The 15,117-nt window shown below is 45.4% G+C and overlaps 1 protein-coding gene across 1 annotated transcript in view; it reads right to left on the bottom strand.

The window, feature by feature from the left end:
• The window catches only part of LOC145345571 (putative tubulin polyglutamylase ttll-15), a 117,171-nt gene that overhangs the window by 85,861 nt on the left and 16,193 nt on the right, over positions 1-15,117 (bottom strand). The window contains exon 2 of the mRNA XM_080193408.1: positions 229-477. The gene's annotated coding sequence lies outside the window, so the exon portion shown is untranslated. The remainder of the gene's footprint in view (positions 1-228; positions 478-15,117) is intronic.

Here is a 15,117-nt window from a genome sequence, read left to right as displayed (position 1 = left end):
CTTTCAAAAAGGAATTGGATTGTTAAAAGAAAAAGAAACAACTGCAAGCTGTAGAGAAAAGGCAGTGAAGTGGCACTATATGAATTGCTCCATCACAGGGCAATTGTAGAAACAACAGCTAGAATGGCCTCCTCCTGTGCTGCAACCATTCAATGATTCTATAAATTACTAATTATAATTTACCAGGTATTGTAAAATATGATGAAATCTATAATTACTTGAACCTACATGAGGTGCATAGAGCCAGTACTTGGGACATGTTGAGCAAGTTACTTTCCTGGGCTCCTGAATCTTCTCCAGGTCTTTCAGATTAATGTGGTGGTAGATTCAGAGGTGCTTCTCATACACTTGACGCAGCTGTTGGATGTTCAAGTAGTCCAACCCCATCAGCATTAGGATTGTCAGGATGAACAAGGTGGCTAACTTGGGACTGGCATATCCAAACAAGTATTTGAAAGGATGTGATCTTACCATGACCTAAAATAAAAGGAAAAGAAATGATCATTGCAAAATTCCTCTGAATTAATCCCACTGTACCACTGGAACATCACTGGGGTTTCTTTTTCAAGTACTTCTGACAAAGTTTTGCAGGAAAACTGGAAACATGAGGAATTTCCCAGCCCATGCAGACAATCTTACCAGAAAAAGTGCTGAATGAGATTGAAAATGGGAGAGGATTGTGCCCATTTTCTCAGCAGGCTTTCAAACAGGATCTTATGGCATACAAAGAACAAACAAAGAACAAAGAACAACCCAGCACGGGAAACAGGCCCTTCAGCCCAATGAGCCCGCGCCGCCGCATCTTCCTACACCTACCCTGCCCTGTGTGTATGTGAGTGGAACCCCTAATGTAGCCAGATTCAGGGGAGAATAGTGTCAATTTGGTACACCAATCAGCCTAAGAGTACATCTTTGGGGTGTGGGAGGAAACCAGAGCACCCGGAGGAAACCCACGCAACCACAGGGAGAATGCGCAAACTCCCACAGACACAGACCCAAATCCATGTATCTGCACAGCTAGCAGTGATAGTCACTGAGCTGTTGCGGTGCCCGTCTGCTGGTCCAGGATTAAGCATACACAACGACACGAAGTACTAGGCCACTCCCGGAACCTCCAAGAGCAGCCCACGCACGACCCACCGTGTGCATGCCCCTCGTTGGACAACAAGGTGGACCGACACCTGTGGAATAAAAAGACAAAACATTAACATGTAATACTACATTTCTGGTGTCGTCCCGAGGCTCTGACCCTATTTAATACCCTCTACTATAACCCTTCATCCTTGTTTCGCTCATGTGTCTATCTAAGTAAACCTTAAACAAGTCCAACGTGCCTGCGTCCACCACCCTACTCGGTAGCGTGTTCCATACCCCCACGACCCTCTGCGTGAAAAACCTTCCTCTAGTATCCAAATTATACTTCTCCCCCCTCACCCTTAGATCGTGACCTCTCGTAATAGTTGTCCCCAATCTAGGGAAAAGCCTACCACTGTTGACTCTATCTATTCCCTTCAGTATTTTATACACCTCTATCACATCCCCCCTTAATCTCTGTCTTTCTAAGGAGAAGAGCCCCAGTTTTTCCAACCTTTCCTCGTAACTCAGTCCTTCCATACCAGGCGGCATTCTGGTAAACCTCCTCTGCACCCTCTCCAGGGTCTCCATGTCCTTCCGGTAGTAAGGTGACCAGAACTGGACGCAGTACTCCAAATGCGGTCTAACCAACGTTCTGTACAACTGAAGCATTAGACGGCAGCTCTTATACTCTATACCCCTTCCTATAAAGGCTAGCATTCCATAAGTTTTCTTCACAACCTTCTCTACCTGCGTTGACACCTTCAGAGACTTGTGCACCTGCACTCCCAGGTCCCTCTGTATTTCTATACTCTTAATCGGTCTACCTTTTATCACATAACTCCTCCCTGCATTATTCCTTCCAAAATGCATCACCTCGCATTTGTCAGGATTAAATTCCATCTGCCATCTACCTGCCCAATATACCATCCTATCTATATCCTGTTGTGTCACCTGACAGTGCTCCTTGGTATCTGCCAATCCTGCCATCTTGGTGTCATCCGCAAACTTGCTGATCACACCATGTACACCCTCTTCCAAGTCGTTTATATATACTACAAAGAGGAGAGGTCCCAGTACTGAGCCCTGCGGCACACCACTGGTGACTGGCCTCCAGCCAGAAAAGGATCCCTCGACAACTACTCTCTGTCTCCTATTGCCCAGCCAGTTTTCGATCCACCTAGCTACCTGTCCTTGTATCCCATGTGCCTTAACCTTTTCTACCAGCCTACCGTGAGGGACTTTGTCAAACGCCTTACTGGAATCCATATAGATGACATCAATGGCTCGTCCATCGTCAACCGTTTTTGTCACCTCCTCGAAGAATTCTACCAGATTCGTAAGGCAAGACCTCCCCCGAACAAAGCCATGTTGCGTATCCCTAATCAGATCGCAACGCTCCAAATGCTCATACATCCTATCCCTAAGAATTTTTTCCAATAGTTTTCCTACCACCGATGTCAAACTCACTGGTCTATAATTACCAGGGTTATCCCTACTACCCTTTTTCAACAGCGGTACCACATTAGCTACCCTCCAGTCTTCTGGGACCTCACCTGTGTTCAAAGAAGAGACAAAGATTTGCGTCAGAGGCCCAGCAATTTCATCTTTCACCTCCCTAAGCAGCCTGGGATAAATACCATCAGGCCCCGGAGCTTTATCCGTTTTTATGCTACCTAAAAACCTTAGCACTTCCTCCCTCGTAATAGATATTTCCTTTCACTGATCTACAGCTCCCTCCAAGACATTACACGACACCAAACCCCTCTCCTTCGTGAATACCGACGCAAAGTATTCATTCAGGATCTCCCCCATTCCCTCAGACTGGATGCATAGCTCCCCTCCTTTGTCCCTAAGAGGACCAATTTCCCCTCTAACCACTCTCTTGCTCCTAATATAAGAGTAAAATGCTTTTGGATTTTCCTTAATTCTATCAGCCAAAGCCATTTCATGCCCTCTTTTCGCCCTTCTAACTCCCCTTTTTAGCTCCCTCCTACTCTCTCTATATTCCTCCAGCGCACTCTCCGTTCCCAGTTGTTTCGACCTAACATATGCTTCCCTCTTCTTCCTAACCAAGTCTTCGATACCCCCTGTAATCCACGGCTCTCTAATCCTGCCTTTCCCATCCTTCCTCTTTGCCGGCACATGCCTTTCCTGCAACATTATCAGTTTGCCCTTGAAAGCCTCCCACTTACCAACTGTGGACTTGCCAGTTAACAACCCCTCCCAATCAGTGTCCTTCAGCTCCCTCTTAATCCGGCTATAGCTCGCCTTCCTCCAGTTCAGCACCCTCCCCTTCGGACGGCACTCATCCCTTTCCATTTTTATCCTAAAGTAGACGGACTTGTGGTCACTGTTAGCCACATGTTCGCCTACCTCAACCTCAACCACCTGCCCCGGCTCATTTCCCAACACTAAATCCAGTATAGCCCCCTCCCTAGTCGGGCTAGTTACGTACTGCTCCAGGGACCCTTCCAACACACATTTTACAAACTCCTCTCCCTCCGTACCCCCAGCTCTAGGCACCTTCCAATCCACTCCAGGAAGATTAAAGTCACCCACTACAACCACCTTATTCTTTCTGCACCTATCTAAAATGCCTCTGCAAATACCTTCCTCCACTGACCTCGGGCTGTTGGGTGGCCTATAGTATATCCCTAGCATCGTAATCTCTCCCTTTTTATTCCTCAACTCCACCCACAGCGACTCAATCCCTAACTCCTCCATATTGTCCTCCCTCTGCACTGCTGTGATGTGCTCCTTTACTAACAATGCCACCCCACCACCTCTCTTCAACCCTCCTCTGTCACTCCTAAAACACTTATACCCAGGAATAGTCAGCTGCCAGTCCTGCCACCACATCTAACTTCCTCACAAACATCAAGGCCCTAAGCTCACCTGTCTTACCCGTCACACTCCTCGCATTGAAACAGACGCAGTCCAACCCTCCAGGCCCACTTGGAACCTCCTTCTCCCTGATAATTTTCCTTCCATCCAAACCTACCCTATCACCCAACTCACTCCCGACCCCAGTGTCTAATGACCTATCAGTCACATCCCCACCCCCCACCCCCCATTAGTTTAAACCCTGCCTAAACACTCCAGCTAACCTCCCTGCTAAGACCTTTGTCCCTCTCCCATTCAAATTTTCCCCATCCCTCCTGTACAGTTGCCCTTCTCTCACAAATACTTCCCAGTGGTCTACAAAAGTAAAGCCCTCTACCTTGCACCAATCCCTCAACCATGCATTCAGCTGCATGATCTCGTTATTCCTAGCCCTGATGGTACTAGGCAGCAGCCCAGAGAATGCCACCCTGGAGGTCCTGCTCTTCAGTTTGGACCCCAACTCCCTAAATTGCCTGCATACGTCTGCCCTATTCCGCCTTCCTACGTCCCTCTCCCCTGCGTGTATTATTACCTCTGCCTGGGTCCCCTCCCCTTTCAAAATTCCCTCTATCCTCTCCGATATGTCCTGTACCCCTGCTCCAGGGAGGCAGACCACCATCCTGGAGTCACGCTTCTGCCCACAGAACCTCCTGTCAATTCCTTTGACCCTCCCATCCCCTACCACTATCACATTGCCAGCCCCCTTCTGTCCCTCTAAGTCATTCTGGCCCTCCTGTCTATCCTTTTGTGCCCCTGTCGATGAATCTTGGGGGGCCACTGGGGAGGTCTGAGGACCAGGACTATTCTTCTTTTTCCTTTTCTTCCTCTTAACAGTTGTCCACCCATCCTGCTCCTCAGCCCCGGGACCTCCACTTGCTCATGGTTCCTAGCCATTAACTCCTCATTCTCCCTAACCAGAAATGCATCCTCTAAACGCACCTCTAGTTGCCTGACCCGGGCCCTCAAACACTGCAACTCTAAACACTTAACGCAGATGTGGGCCTTCGGGAGACGTGATGCCTCCAAGAACTCCCACATGTGGCACCTAACACAGCTTATGCTCCTCCCCATTGCCCCGCCATGTCCCAACCTCCCTTGGGTTTGTATGTGCCAAAACGCAACCCGGGAAAGATAGAAACTGCAAATCACCTTCTCTAAGCCTGCTCTCGCCTAAGCCCAGTGAGCCAAAGCCCTTATAACTCTCACTCAGCTCCCCAGTCACTCCACTGCCCGCTCCCGACGCTGCCCGCTGTCTATCACTACCTTCTTTTTATACCCCCCGCTCTCCCTTCCCGACTAGCCCCTCGCCTAACTTCCGGTACGGAAGTAAAATACACACACAGAAACCCCGCGAACCGGAAGTGCAGTCAGAAAGTGATTCCAAGTAAATCCAACACTCACCAAAACCACCAGGTACACTGCTCTGGAGAACAATGAGGTGGATCCACGGGTGAGTATCAGATTTATACCCCCCGCTCTCCCTTCCCGACTATCCCCTCACCTAACTTCCGGTACAAAAGTAAAATACACACACAGAAACCCCGCGAACCGGAACTGCAGTTAGAAAGTGATTCCAAGTAAATCCAACACTCACCAAAGCCACCAGGCACACTGGTCTGGAGAACAATGAGCTGCTCCGGAGAACAATGCATTAAATGCAAAAAATGGCAAAGTATGATTCATGCCAGTAGAAGGAATGGATGGAGTCTATTCTTGCCAGAAATCTAGCTGCTCACACCAGAGAGTGTTTTGTGCATGCGCAGATCTCTGTGTTTTATGTAACAGAACAGAGGATGATCCATCAGCTCCCCCAACCCTCCCACCCCTCTGGCTGTCACCTCCTCACCTCCCTGATTGCTGGCCTCCCTACCCCTCCACCCCACCTGGACATTGCCCTGATACATCAACCCTCACCACCGGATGATTGCCACACTGATATCTGCCTTGGCAGATCGCCGCCTCACCCCCCTCTCATGCCCCCTTTATGGTCGATCACCATCCCAGTTGATCCCTAGTGGGTAGTGCCAGCTTTGCAGTACGAGAGTCTTAGGTTGGCTGTGCTAGGCTGGCACTGCTCCTGACAACCCAGAGGGCCTCAATGGCCTCCGGTCCCATTGGCAAGCCCATCCTGTCAGGTCCTGTTGCTGGGAACCATACGTGATCCTTGATTGTGAGGATCTCCACCAGCGAGGCTATTAAAAGAAGTGAAACTGGATGATTATGTCTGGGATTCACTAAGTATTTTTAAAAAAGAATTAAATATCTAAATCAATGTCAAACCCTTCCTGAGTGCAAGGCTGACCGTCAAGACCCATTAAGATTAGGAGAGGCAAGAATCCAAGAGCATATCTGGTGTGATGAGCCAGCAAGATCACCTCCTATGAGTTAATTTGAGGCAAGCATGATTGATTGATTGATCAACAGTTCTCCATGCACAACAATTCTTCTTCACTTCACTAGGATGCATTATGATATTCTAGGAACAAGACTAGTCAAATGAACCCATGAAACCCATGCCCATTTCGAAGATCAACTTCCCTTTCTCCCGACACCCTGCAATCCCTTCCATTTCAGGGATGTATTGAATTGTCCTGTAATTGTATCTCCAATTTCCTGTAAATTATTTTGTCCACTAGATGAAAAGATTTCATCCAATTTATCTCCTTATTGTTAATTTTCTAATTTTAGGTGGTGAAACTTGAACCCTCCACCTGGTAAATTGCAAATCATGCCTGACAAATTTATTAGAATTCTCTGAGGTGGTACAATGCAGGGTAGACATAGGGGAACCAGTAGATGTAATATATTTTGATTTCCAAAAAAACATTCAAGATACCGCACAAAAAAGGTACTTAACAAGAGTCCATGGTGTTGTTGTAGGTATGTTAGCATGTATAGAGAATTGGCTGATTAAAAGAAGATGGAGATTCGGCATAAGTGGGACATTTTCAGGATGGCAGCTTGTAACCAATGGAGAGCCACAGGGATCAGTGCTGTGGCAACAATTATTTACAATATATATTAGTGACTTGGACAAGGGAAGTGAATGTACTATTTTGGCACAAATAGGTGGGATGGCAAATGGTGAGGATGACATGGTCTACAGAGGGATATGGACAGGTTAAGTGAGTGGACAAAAGCTTGACACATGGAGTATAATGTAGGAAAATATGAAGGTATACACTTTGATAGGAAGAAAAAGGGAGCTGAATTTATTTATGCGGAGAAAGACTGCAGAAAGCTGCAGCACAAAAGAATTTAGAGCCCTTGTGCATAAATCACAAAAAGCTAGCATTCAAGTTTAACAGGTAATAGGGAAGGCAAATGGAATATTGGTCTTTATTTCAAAGGGAATGGAGTATAAAAATGGTGAAGTCTTGCTAAAACTACACATGGCACTAGTTAGGGCACACTTATAATACTGTGACAGCTTTGGTCCCTTTATCTGAGGAACGATTTACTGGGTTCACTATGTTGATCCTTGGTATGGAGGGATTTTCTTATGAGAGGTTGACTAGATTGGGCTTGTACTCATTGGACTTTAGAAGAATGAAAGGTGACCTTATTGAAGAGTCATCCATCTAAGATAGGGTTGGGGAGGAATTTCTTCTCTCTGAGGGATGTGAATCATGGAACATCTTTAACACAGAGGACTGTGGAGGCTGTGAAGATTTGCCTAAAGCAATTCTGTCAAAAGTTTTCATAATCTTCAAAACGCCCATGCCTTAATTTTCAAAGGATGCAAACTAAAGAACAAGAAATGCACTTATAAATGTCACAAAGTGCTTCACAGGAGAGGTAGCAAACAAAAAGAAAACACATAAGGAGATAGTAACATCTTTAGAATGAGATGTTAAATTGAGTCCTGATCTGCCCTCTCAGATGAATGTAAAAAATCCCATGACTGGTGTCCTGGCCAATATTTATTTCTCAATCAACTTCACAAAAACAGATTATTGGGTTTTTTCACACTGCTGTTTGTGGGAGCTTGTTTTGCATAAACTGGCAGTAGTGTTTCCTATTTTGTAATGCTTAGAACAATACTTCATTGGCTAAAAGCGCTCCAATGGCTTTGGCATTGGGAGTTAGTGAGATTTTGGCTAGGAATTTCAGGGCAAGAGGCCTCAAAAGCATGGCCACCAATCATAGGCTAAATGGGGAAATGCAAAATAGGAAGAGAGGTGGGAGGTGATGGAAGTGCAAAGACATGAAAGGATATAACCGCGAGAATAATAAGCATAAGAATTTTACATTGTAGTCAGTTAAAGTTTGGAAGCTAATATAGCTCAGCAAGGAAAGGGTGCTAGCTGAGCTGGACTTGGTGTGGGATAGGGTAGAGGTATTAGTTTTGGGTGAGTTGAAATTTATTGTTTAGTGAGCAATGAGACACCAGCCAAGAGAACATTGGGATATTGAAGTCTGGAGATGACAAAAGCAAGGGTAAAGGTTTCAGTGGTAGATTGCCTGAGGCAGGGGGCAAATGTAGGCTGCATCATGGTGGTCAAAGCAGGAAGTCTTTGTAATGCAGGGGATATAAGGTCAAATAGCACTTCAACCTGTAAACAAAATATAATGACTTCAACAAGACCATTGAGGTTGGCCTCTTGGAATATGAAATCCCTGACTGAGGTACTGCCTGCCCAAACAGGGAGTCTTTTCTGTACATACAACTGGGGAGTGTCAGGTTTGCTAGCATTTTGGATTTAAACTGTTAATCTGAAGCATTCTATGAACTGTAATAGAGTTTGTAAATAAAAGGGAATCTGGTGAAGGGACACTGGCCTCTGGAGACTTATTTCACAATGCCTTTGGTATACCTGAGAAAATGTTTACATATGGGAATGGAATCAGTGGCAAGAGAATGAAATGAACAGGATGGACAAAGATGGTGATTTCAGCAATTGAGAAAACTGTGGCTCATCATCAGTAAATGTTGGGCATGAGGTCTGACTAAAGCGCCAGAGGCATTGGAAGAATTCAGGGGAGGTGGAGAGGCAGAGCTGGAGGTCAATTAATGTAAATTTGGAGATTAACCCAATGTCTTGAGTTAATGGTACAAAGGGCAAAAAGAGATGGGGGAACAAGGATAGATTCTTGGATGACCTTGGAGGTAAGTGCACTTGGAGGCAAGAGGATGTGGATGAGATCCTAAATAACTACTTAGCTTTGGTATTCACCAAGGGAAAGGACATGGAGAATTGTGAGATTATTGTGGAGTATGCTAAGATGCTAGGGCAGTTTGAGATCAAGAAAGAAGTGGTGTTGGGTCTCTTGAAGAACATGAAGGTGGATAAGTCCGCAAGGCCCAATGGGATCTACTCCAGGTTATCTGCCTCCACTACCAACTCTGGCAGCACATTCCAGACACCTACCACTCTGTAAAAAACCTGCCCTTCAGATCTCCTTTGAACTTCCCCCTCTCATTTTAAGTGCATGCCTCCTAGTATTGACATTTCAACTCTGGGACAAAGGCCAGGATTCTTCCAAAACATTTCTTAAATGCCCAATTCACAGGAAAACTGGAGTAAATCATGCTTTTTTTCAGTGGGAGTTCACACTAGAATCTCCCACATTCTGTATAATGTAGAGGCCGCCAGCATCATTAGATTTTATGGGGTGGGGCCTCTGCAGTGACTCTGAACTGTCAGTCTCCCTCTTTGCTGGCCAGCCCGGGACCCCTGCAGTGCTGCCCCCCCCCCACCCCCCTCCTCAACCTCCCCAAAAGGTCCAATCTCCCAGACCACCTGATCTCCAGCACCACCCCCCACCCCTCCATTCCAGCAGTGATAATCCCCGCTCAGTCCATCCTGATCGCTGGTGTCCTCCCTGTCCTGACCGGATTCCAATGCAGAATGGCAGTGGGAAGCCTGAAGAATTCAGAGAGGCAAATCAGGAGATTATAGGGGCCCTGACAAAGGCCTTTATATCCTTGCTAGCTACTGGAGAGGTCCTGGAAGACTGGTAAATAGTTAATGTCAGGGTGTCATGTCGCAGCTTTATAAAACTTAGGTTAGGCCGGACTTTGGAATATTGCATTCAATTCTGGTTGCCACATTACAGGAAGGATGTGGAGGTTCTGGTGAGGGTGCAGAAGAGGTTTACCAGGACGCTGTCTGGATTAGAGGGTATGAGCTGTAAGGAGAGGCTGGAGAAACTTAGGGTTGTTTTCTCTGGAGTGGTGGAGACTGAGGGGAGACCTAATAGAAGTCTATAAAATTGAGAGGCATAGATGACAGCCAGAGTCGTTGGGGGTGATTCTCCCATTCCGCTGCACTAATTTTTTAACGCAGCAGACTGGGAGAATTGCATGTTGGCTGATTCGTGGGATTCCCGTTGGTGTTCACACTGTGCTGGGTCTCCCAGGCCCGGAATTCTGGTGGCATCTGTGCAGTGCTGGAAATTGGCTGGGAGTCGGGCTAGCACTTAAATACAATTAAATGATATCAGCGGGCCTGGGACTGAATTCTTCAGGCTTCCCACTGCCATTCTGCATTGGAATCCAGTCAGGACAGGAGGGAGACCAGCGATCAGGGTGGATTGAGCGGGGATTATCACTGCTGGAATGGGGGGTGGGGGTGGGGGTGCGGGGGGGGGGGGGGGGGGGGGTTGCTGGAGATCAGGTGGTCTGGGAGATTGGACCTTTTGGGGAGGTTGAGGAGGGGGGTGGGGGGGGCAGCACTGCAGGGGTCCCGGGCTGGCCAGCAAAGAGGGAGACTGACAGTTCAGAGTCACTGCAGAGGCCCCACCCCATAAAATCTAATGATGCTGGCGGCCTCTACATTATACAGAATGTGGGAGATTCTAGTGTGAACTCCCACTGAAAAAAAGCATGATTTACTCCACTTTTCCTGTGAATTGGGCACTTAAGAAATGTTTTGGAAGAATCCTGGCCTTTGTCCCAGAGTTGAAACGTCTAATACTAGGAGGCATGCACTTAAAATGAGAGGGGGAAAGTTCAAAGGAGATCTGAAGGGCAGGTTTTTTTACAGAGTGGTAGGTGTCTGGAATGTGCTGCCAGAGTTGGCAGTGGAGGCAGATACAAGAGGGATGTTTAAGGGGCTTTTAGATAAAACATATGCAAAGAATAGAGGGATATGGACCAAAGGGCAGGCAGAGGGGATTAGTTTAATTTGGCATCATGTTCGGTACAACATTGTGGGCTGAAGGGTTTGCTCCTGTGATGGTGGTGAGGTGGAAATAGTATTGTTGGAGATGCTCTAGCTATAACTGAATAGGTAAGAGTGGAACCAAGCAGCAGCAATTTGTCTGAGCTGTGCAATGGAGAGGTGTTGGAGGAGGTTGTTGTGGTTGTCTATCCAATGTCTTTGGATAGGCTGGCAATAATGAGGAGATATTATGCACAATGATCACAGTCATTGGAACTTTCATTTATAACTTAGATTCAGTAATGTGGGACAGAAATCCAACAAGAGTGATTCTAACATGGACTTACTGGAAACATGAGCATGATTTATAACAGGTTTCAAAGCTTTGGAGAGGAAGAAGAGGTTGGAGCCTGGGGGCCACTTGAATGTGCTAAACAGCAGAGGTAGCATGCTGTAGATAGAGCTAATTAATCAACAAGTGCATCAGATCAAAGCAGAAGGCACTGAAACATCCAGCTGTCAATACTCTGAACAGTTAAATATCGAATAGTGGGAAGGGATCCTTGAATAGCCTGAAGTGTCAAGTGGACGATTCATCTCCACTCCACTCGAGTTTCCCAACATCGCAACTGCCAATCATTTGCCAATTCAATTCACTCTATTTGATATTAAGAAACAGCTGAAAACTCTGAATACTGCAAAGGCACCAACAACATCCTAGCTGTTAAAGGCTTGTGTTCCAGAATTTGCCATGCCGCTAGTCAAACTATTCCAGTATAGCTACAACACTGTTGTCTATCTGATCATGTGTAATATTACCCAAGTATGTCACAAAAAACAGGACAAATCCAATGTGATATTGCCCTATCAGTCTGCTCCTGAGAATCAGCAAAGTGATGGAAGAAATTGTTGACAATGCTATCAAGCAGCATTCACTCATCAATAACCCTCTCATTGATGCTCAGTTTGGGTTTTGCCAAGATAGCACAGCCCCAGACCTCATTACAGTCTTGGTCCAAACATGGTCAAAAGAGCTGAATTTGACAGTGATGTAAGAGTTACTGCCCCAAGCATCAAGGCAGCATTTGACCGAGTATGGCTAAGCAGCACAAGAAAAACTGAAGTTAACAGAAATCAGGGAGCATTCTCTACTAGGAGTTATACCTAGCACAAAAGATAATAGTTCTGATAAAATAGACTTTTTTTTGCACTCATCAGAGCAATTTGGAAGAATACCAAATGATTTATTATTATCATGTGTATTGCTTTATAGTGAAAAGTATTGTTTCTTGCACACTTTACAAAGCATCGTGTTCATAGAATACATGGGGAGAAGGAAAGATGGTGCGGAATGCAGTGTTACAATCATAGCTAGGATGTAGAGAAAGATCAATTTAATAATAGGTAGGTCCATTTAAGGAGAGAGTGTACACTGGTTGGCAAGTGGAATCTGATTGGTAGATGTGTTGCTATGGAAAATGCACTAGTTTATGGTGGCTATCAGTTAACTTTCAAGCATTGTTTGAAATTTAAAGCAGAGAGCTGGACTCTGATTAGTCAAGGCAATGCCTTATGGAATGAACCAGAAAATGGATTTCACTTGTTTTGTTTAGCTGGAACAGGCGAAATGTGTGTATCTGTGGGTTTGCAAAGAACAAGGCTCTGTGTATTAATGTATGTAGATTCCAGTAAACGTAAATGTGCCACATTGCGACCCTATCTGACAGTCCTAAATTGATTGTCAACATAATTCTTAGTGCACTGAGGATTATTTAGCAAATGTTGTCGAATTGCGGGATCACATCTAAAGTTGAACACTGTGTCTAGAGTTTTGCAAGCACAGGTTGGTTGGGTACGTTCTGTATCTTGCTCATTGCGAACAGAGGCTGGGACATAGTGTTTGATGCTCTCTGCAGTTTTTAAGATGTATGTCTACATATCTAGCATCACACAGCAGTGAGCTCTAGAGTTTCCACTTGTACTTATAAACAGTGTGCAATTTTCCATTTGAATTACTTATCCAAACACAAGTTTTGCTCTGAATCCTCAGCTTTGAGTTTAATTGTTAATCTTTTAAAGGAACTTTGTCAACCATATTTCTAAAGTCCGAAATATGCAACTTGGTTGGGTTTTCCACAGAAGACGGATTGTTGACTTCTTTACAGGAATGATGAAGGTTGATTAGGTAGGAACCTTCTCCATCTAAAACTATGGTGAATGCTGTGTACTGGGTGGTTCAAATTTGCATCTGATAAATTCCATTATTTTGTACAGATTTGAAGACACTGTGAGTGGTTGTTACTTGTATTTATTGTATCACTTCTTTCGAATATAGGAACTTTATTAGCCTGTTACCAATCTCCCTAATGTTCATTGACTCACTCACTAATAACTGTCAAGGTCTCACAAATCTCCTTGTTATTTTCTCTCAACACTGGAATAAATACTGTCTAATTGTAGGCATTTACTTGCTTTATGTGATTTCAGTTTGTGTAAGACTTCCATCACATTTGAACCAAAGTGCACTGAGGATTGACCGATAGGTGGATTATAGACTTGATATACTTAAACCTGCAGCTGCATGCAATAATTTCCTTACATGTCTTATCTCACTCTGATTATGCTCCATCCTGTGTTCAAATTCACCTTTGAAATCGAGCAGTCAAATGAATAATCAGAGGCTTTTTTCCAGGGTGGAAGAGTCACACTTGCATTCTAATGGTATTCTATAAACTGTGTGTGACTTTATATGCCCTTCTCTGATGAGAACCTTCCACACACCTGATGAAGGAACACCGTTTCTGAAAGCTTGTGAGATTACTATCAAATCTGCAGAAAATGCAGATGTATGGGATTGTGGGTAATCTAGGAAGTTGGATCAGGAATTGGCTATCAGATAGGAGGCAGAGGGTGGTGGTGGATGGTAAATATTCATCATGGAGTACAGTTACGAGTGGTGTGCCTCAGGGATCTGTTTTGGGGCCACTGTTGTTTGTAATTTTTATTAATGATCTGGATGAGGGTATAGTTGGGTGGATTAGTAAATTTGCTGATGACACCAAAGTTGGAGGTGTGGTAGATTGTGAGGAAGGGTGTCATAGTCTGCAGGGAGACTTAGATAGGTTGCAGAGCTGGGCCGAGAGGTGGCGGATGGAATTTAATGCGGAGAAGTGTGAGGTAATTCACTTTGGTAGGAGCAACAGATGTGTCGAGTATAGGGCTAACGGGAGGACTTTGAATAGTGTGGATGAACAGAGGGATCTAGGTGTGTGTGTACATAGATCCCTGAAAGTTGGGAATCAAGTAGATAAGGTTGTTAAGAAGGCGTACGGTGTCTTGGCGTTTATTGGTAGGGGGATTGAATTTAGGAGTCGCAGTGTAATGTTGCAACTGTACACTACTCTAGTGCGGCCGCACTTGGAGTACTGTGTGCAGTTCTGGTCCCCGCATTACAAGAAGGATGTGGAGGCGTTGGAGAGGGTGCAGAGGAGGTTTACTAGGATGTTGCCTGGTATGGTGGGGAGGTCCTATGAGGAGAGACTGAGGGATTTAGGGTTGTTTTCGTTGGAAAGAAGGCGGCTAAGAGGGGATCTTATTGAAACATATAAGATGATTAGAGGTTTAGATAGGGTGGATAGTGATAGCCTTTTTCCTCGGATGGAGAAAGTTAGCACGAGGGGGCATGGCTTTCAATTAAGGGGGGGTAGCTACAGGACGGATGTCAGGGGTAGGTTCTTTACCCAGCGGGTGGTGAGGGATTGGAATGCCCTGCCTGCTGCAGTTGTAAATGCGTCTAGTTTGGGGGCGTTTAAGAGATCTCTGGATAGGTTTATGGACGAAAAGGGATTGGTATAGGCTAGTGGGTCATTGTTTTTGTAACTGGTCGGCGCAACATCGTGGGCCGAAGGGCCTGTTCTGCGCTGTAATGTTCTATGTTCTATGTAAATAAACTGGTTGGACTCTAACTTGGTGTTGTGAGACTTCTTACCACCTAAAGAGGACACAGGTTTAAGAGAGACGTGCAGGAAAAGCTTTTCACACAGAGGGTGCT

This window comes from Carcharhinus amblyrhynchos, chromosome 7, assembly GCF_965287045.1.
Source record: "Carcharhinus amblyrhynchos chromosome 7, sCarAmb.v2.hapA, whole genome shotgun sequence".
NCBI classification, from domain to species: Eukaryota; Metazoa; Chordata; class Chondrichthyes; order Carcharhiniformes; family Carcharhinidae; genus Carcharhinus; species Carcharhinus amblyrhynchos.
The sequence above is the reverse complement of the archived record's forward strand: the minus strand, read 5'-3'. Positions and strand labels throughout refer to the sequence as shown.